Below are 6,290 nucleotides of genomic sequence, written 5' to 3'. Positions count from 1 at the left end.
ATAAGGTTAATATTTCCAAATTAGAATGTAGCTTAATTTTGCCATACTGTCTGTTTTAGAAATTTTTAAAAAAAGTAATAATAAGAACTTCTTTGAAAGTTAGGACAAATCTTTTTGGGCCACCCAAATTGAATAACTTGAAACCACCAAAAGATAGTGATTAGTAAGGTCCCACAAAACAGATGTCTTAATGCGTGATTTGTGGTCTTCTTTGAGGTTAAGAATTGTGTCTTCATATACTTAAACAATACTAACATATTAAGTTCTTAAAATTTTGTAGAGACATTGTTAGTGTAGCTTCAAGCATGACTGGAAAAAAAAATGAAATGCCTGAAGAGCATCACGATTTTTCAGAAGGGAGTGATAAGAATCTCAAATACAACCTTTTAGGATTTTGTAATCTTATAGCTCCATTGAAATGGTTAAGTAATAGTCACCTACAGACTTTCTTTTAAAAACATGAAGCAAAGTTTTGAAAGCGAAAGTTCCCTCCAAGTGACCTTTGTTTTACTATTGTAAAGTTTCAGTATCTAATTCGCTATGGGAATCCCTGGAAATGTATTTTATTCTGGACCTTTCCCTTTGGCATATAGTAGTTTCTATTTTCTTATATTGTAGCAGAAAAAGAAGTGAGAATGATGTTGCTATGAGGCATGAATCCTGAACAGGAAAAACCGGACAAAGACGCCCAAAAGGTAAATCTATCAAAGCCAGAATATGTTCCTGTTGCTATGATAAAATACCCCATAAAAACAACTTATGGAAGAAAGTTTTTGTTTTGCTTTGTTTTGTCCTTGCTCACAGTTCAATGTACAATGCTCTAAGGCAAGGAATTCCAAACGACTTAAGACAGAAGCGACTGGTTATATTATATTCAAAATCAACAGCGGATGTGCGCCTACCTCTGCACCTTTTCACCATGCTAAGCAAATTAGACTATTACCCCTTCATTCAAAATGCACTCAGTGGTTCAGAAGATAGGCAGAATGAAGCTAGATTCCTGACTAAAATACCACTCAAATTACACCTCAAATAACCAGTACTTAATAGATAAGAGTCTTTGTTGCCTCTCAAAACCTTATGAACCAGGTACCCGCTGGCTATATCCCTTAACAGATTTTTTTTCAAACTCCAATCAGAGGGGCTCATTAAACTTTATCTACAACCTTCATTTGTTTTGCTAACCAAAAATTTCAAAACTCTTCCATACCCCAGCCACAACAAATTCCAAAACCCAAGAATGACTACAAGGTCATTGTTGTGGTCCACAGGCTTTACCACTCAGTGGTGCTATTGATTACTTTTCTCCTCAGGCAGTTTGAATAGCATCCTTTTGATCTTGTGAAAGACTGAATTTGGAGAAGAAACTCCAAGGTCAGTTCCAACACAAGAACTTCCAATTTTCATGTCCAAAGTTTGAGGTGTCTTCAGCAACATGGTCTTATCTTCAAGTTCTAGGAAGCAACGAAGAGCAATGGAAATAGCTGATGCTGTTTTGGGGTTATCTCTTGGACTTCATTGACCAACAATCTGAGGGAGGTTTTCAAATGCCTGGCACTGAGATTTTTATTAGGTAGTCTATGGAGTGAGCATTATCACCCCAAGAGATGTAACTTCATTTAAATTGTGTGTGTGTGTGTGTGTGTGTGTGTGTGTGTGTGTGTGTGTGCGTGTTGCTTCTATGTGGCTGTGTATGTATTTTAAGTAAACATGAAAAATGCATTCCTATGGCTTCTTCAAATATTCTTAGAGTTATTTATCCCTTCATCTTCCCTCTCCCATCCCCTCTCCCCAATTAAGATTTCTTCTATTTTTGCCTATTTCTCTCTTCATAGCACCTACTATCATCCTCTCTAAAGATCCTCTCCCCACTCCACCATGTTCCTTTTTTACTTCCTGGTGTCTAAAGAAACCAAAATGTTGGAACTAGTATCCGGAAATAAGAGAGGCTGTGTTCTATTTGTCTTTTGAGCCTGGTTATTTCACTCAGTATAATTGTTCCTTCTTCCATTCATTTACTTATACATTTTATGTCTTCATTTTTTGCAGCTAAATGTAATTTCATGATGGAAGAAGGTGGGTAACCTCATTGGTGGGGTTGCAAATTGGTGCAGCAACCTAGCAAATGTGAGCGACTTAAATGTCCTTCATCTGATAAGCAGTTAATATACATTTTATTGGATTATATTAATTACATATGCTGAATGATTTCATAAATGTATCTTCATATAAGTATAACACATTCTTTAACCATCTCCTCACCACCCTATCCCCACAAACTACAATTTGGTTTTTCTCCCAATCTTTGTTCCAGCTGCACATCACATATCTATACATCTCTATATATGCATACATACCACTGCCAATAGAAAACCTGAGATCCAGGGAAGAAAATAGGAAAATAATTCCATTAACCATATCTTAGAAATAAATATAAATCAACTCAGATTATGCTTAACTCTGGAAATACATAAGCCTTTGATACGCTCCCAGAGCTTATATTCAAATGTGAGTTCATATGTGCACCTGCCCTGATCATCCACAAACCACTGTTTCCTTGTAGGCACCTATCATCTCTGGCTATGGCAGTATTCTTGTCTTATCTTCCACAATGATACCTGAATATTAGGAGGAGAGGACATGATACAGATTTTCCCTTTAAGGCTGAACATTTCACTCTCTTATTCTATGAACCTTGACCAGTTGCGGGTCTCTGGGTTTACTGTCATTTATTACAAAGAGAAGCTTCTCTGAGGAAGATTGAGATATACTAACTTATGAACATAAAATAAGTAATTAATAGTTCATTTAATACTGTGCTCATTTAGCAGAATAATAGAGAGAGGTTTTCTCCTAGCATCTATATTATGTCTAGCCACAGTTTTCTGGCCACAATAAATTTGTCAGATTGAGTTTTGTTACTCCCATGATACCCATAGCATTATTACACCATTGAGAATGTCTTATCAGGTCAATCACTACTGTAGATCTCCAAGTTCACATCTCGGTAAGATTGATGATTACCTTTGTCCTTTGGTAGCCTCAGTGTCACCTACAAGGACTACAAGTATCCCAGCTTCTGACGCAGTACCAGCTTGATCGCTCCATGTTCTATAAATCAGGTATATGGCGTCTCGATCAATAGGATCTTATGTTCAAATTATTGATGACAACCAATAGCATTGACAATAGTCAGTAATGTTTAGAAGGCTATGGGAACTCAGTGGTCAATACTCCAAAAGTGGTTCCTCATTCTTAACACTGGGGGTTTCTTGTGTTTAGCCTTCAGTATAGTAGGGACACTGTTGCTCTATTTTAGGGTAATTGCACTTATATATGTCTGTGTATATATTTAGGAAGATTCTACAGTAGTAGAATTTCACATAACTTTTTCAAAAGGCCATTTGTGTTATTGATTTCTCTCAGTATTTGCTACTCTATCCTCTCCCATATTCAACAAATACTTAATTGTTCCTCTGTTCCTGTTTCATTATTCCCCTTAACCTTTTAAGTACTGAATTCTTTCTCTTTTCCCTGGCAAAGCACTCTTATGACCCTGCAGTAATTCTCTTTTATTTATTTATCTCTAGGGGTATCCCAAATGAAACAAACATATTTGAAAACTCGTGTCTTACTTCCACAAACAAGAGATAAAAGCATGGCATTTCTCTTTCATGGTCTGGGTTAGCTAATTCAAAACAATTATTTTTTGTTTCATTCAGTTGCCAGGGAATCTGTTGGTTGTGTTTTTTCTTAAAAACTGAGAAATATTCCATTCTGTAAATATATCCTGTTTTTATTATCTATCAGCTGAGACACATATAGGTAGCTTCCATTTCTTAGCTATCATGAACAGAATAGTAATGAGCCTGTGTTTATAAAAATACAGTGGTTTGGGTCTAATGTCCAAAAGCAGTATAGCTAGATTAAGTAGCACATCTATCTTTAGATTTTTGAGGAACCTTCACACTGATTTTCAGAGTGGCTGCAACGGGTTTTACTCCCACAAGTAGGAAATAAGTGTTCCGCTTTACCCAAACCCATGCCAGCATTTGTCATCTATTTTTTTTTTTAATTTTAGACACTCTGTATGAGACAAGATGAAATCGTAGTGTAGTTTTAACTTGTGTTTCATTGATGGCAAAAGTTGTTGAATATTTTTTTGAAATGTGTCTCAGTCATTTGTGTTTTGTCTTTTGAGAACTCTGTTTAGTTTTATGTTGTATTATGACCCTTTAGTAATTTTTGACCTCTAGGGGTATTCCAAATTAAACACTCATATCTGAAGATTCAAAGCTAACTTTGACAAACAAGAGGAAAAAATGTGATGTTTGTCTTTTGGGGTCTGGGTTACCTCACTCAGAATCATTTGTTTTCTTGATGTTTAGCTTTCTGAGTTCATTGTATATTCTAGTAACTGCACTGTCAAATGCACAGCTGATAATTTTTTTTCTCATTCTGTAAATTCCCTCTTCACTTGAATGATGATGTCCTTTGTGGTACAGAACCATTTTAGCTTCCTGGGCCACATTTTTTAATTGTTAAGCCTAATATCTTAACAGTGTACTGTTAAGAAAGTACTTTCCAGAGGCAGGGGACTCGGAGAAGTGAAGGGAGAGGAGGCTGCCATCAGGATGCATTGTACCAGAGAATCAACATAATTATATATACATCAAAGTGAGGAATAAAGGAAAGTATGATCCTGTGCTAATGAATTTGAGTATTCCCTATTTTCTACACTATCAGTGTACAAGACCATATATTCATTTAAAATTGAGTTTTGAGAAAGACGAGACATTAAGTTTGGGTTCTTTTTTTATAAATTATTATTATTTTTTCTTCGACACTTTTTTATTTACATTTCAAATGTTATTCCCTTTCCTGGTTTCCCTTCTATAAAACTCCTATCCCATCTGCCCCTTCCCATTCTTCTATGAGTGTGTTCCCCCACCCAACCACCCACCCCTTCTGCTTCCCTGCCTGACATTCACTGATATACATTAGGGGATCCAGCCTTGGCCAGATCAAGGGTTTCTCCTCCCATTAGTGTCCAAAAAGGCCATCCTCTGTTACATATGCAGCTGGAGCCATCAGTCTGTCCATGTGTCCTCTTTGGATGGTAGTTTAGTCCCTGGGAGCCCTGGTTGGTTGCTATTGTTGTTTTTATGGGGTTGCAGACCTCTTCAGCTCCTTCAATCCATTCCCTAACCCCTCCAATGGGGACTCTATTCTCAGTTCAAAGATTGGCTGAGACCATTCACCTCTTTATTTGTCAATTTCTGGCAGAGACTCTCAGGAGACAGCTATATCAGGCTCCTGGCTGCATGTACTTCTTGGCATCAACAATATTGTCTGCATTTGGTGGGTGTGTGTATATGGACTGGATCCTCAGATGGGGCAGGCTCTGAATGGCCATTCCTTCATTCTCTGATCCAAACTTCGTCTCCATATCTCCTCCTATGAATATTTTTGTTACCCCTTCTAAGAAAGACTGAAGCATCTGCATTTTGATCGTCTTCCTTCTTGAGCTTCATGTGGTCTGTGGACTGAATTTTGGGTAGTTCAGGGTTTTGAGGTAATATCCACTTATCGTGAGTACATACCATGTGTGTTTTATGTGATTGCAGTACCTCACTCAGGATGATATTTTCTAGTTCCATCCTGCGAATTTCATGAAGTCATTTTTTTAATAACTGAGTAGTACTCCATTGTGTAAATGTACCAAACTTTCTGTATCCATTCCTTTGTTGATGGAAATGTGGGTTCTTTCAAGGTTTTGGCTATTTTATATAATGCTGCTATGATCAGGGTGGAGCATGTGGCTTTATTATATGTTGGAACACCATTTCGTATAACTAGGTCCTCAGATAGTACTATATACAATTTTCTGAGGAATCTCCACACTGATTTCCACAGTGGTTGTACCAACTTGCAATCCCACCAACAATGGAGGAGTGTTTCTCTTTCTCCACATCCTCGCCAGCATCTGTTGTTCTGATTGGTATAAGGTGGAATCTCAGGGTTGTTTTGATTTGTATTTACCTGAAGAGTAAGAATGTTGAACATTTCTTTAGGTACTTCTCAGCCATTTGATATTCCTCAGCTGAGAATTCTTTGTTTAGCTGTGTACCCCATTTTTAATAGGGTTATTTGTCTCTGTGCAGTCTAACTTGATGAGTTCTTTGTATATATTGGATATTTGCTCTCTATCTGATGTAGCATTAGGAAGATCTTTTCTAGGTCTGATCACTGCCATGTTGTTCTAATGACAGTTTCCTTTGCCTTACAGA

This window comes from Rattus norvegicus, chromosome X (genome assembly GCF_021556685.1).
Source record: "Rattus norvegicus strain SHRSP/BbbUtx chromosome X, alternate assembly SHRSP_T2T, whole genome shotgun sequence".
NCBI classification, from domain to species: domain Eukaryota; kingdom Metazoa; phylum Chordata; class Mammalia; order Rodentia; family Muridae; genus Rattus; species Rattus norvegicus.
This window is presented reverse-complemented; position numbering follows the sequence as displayed.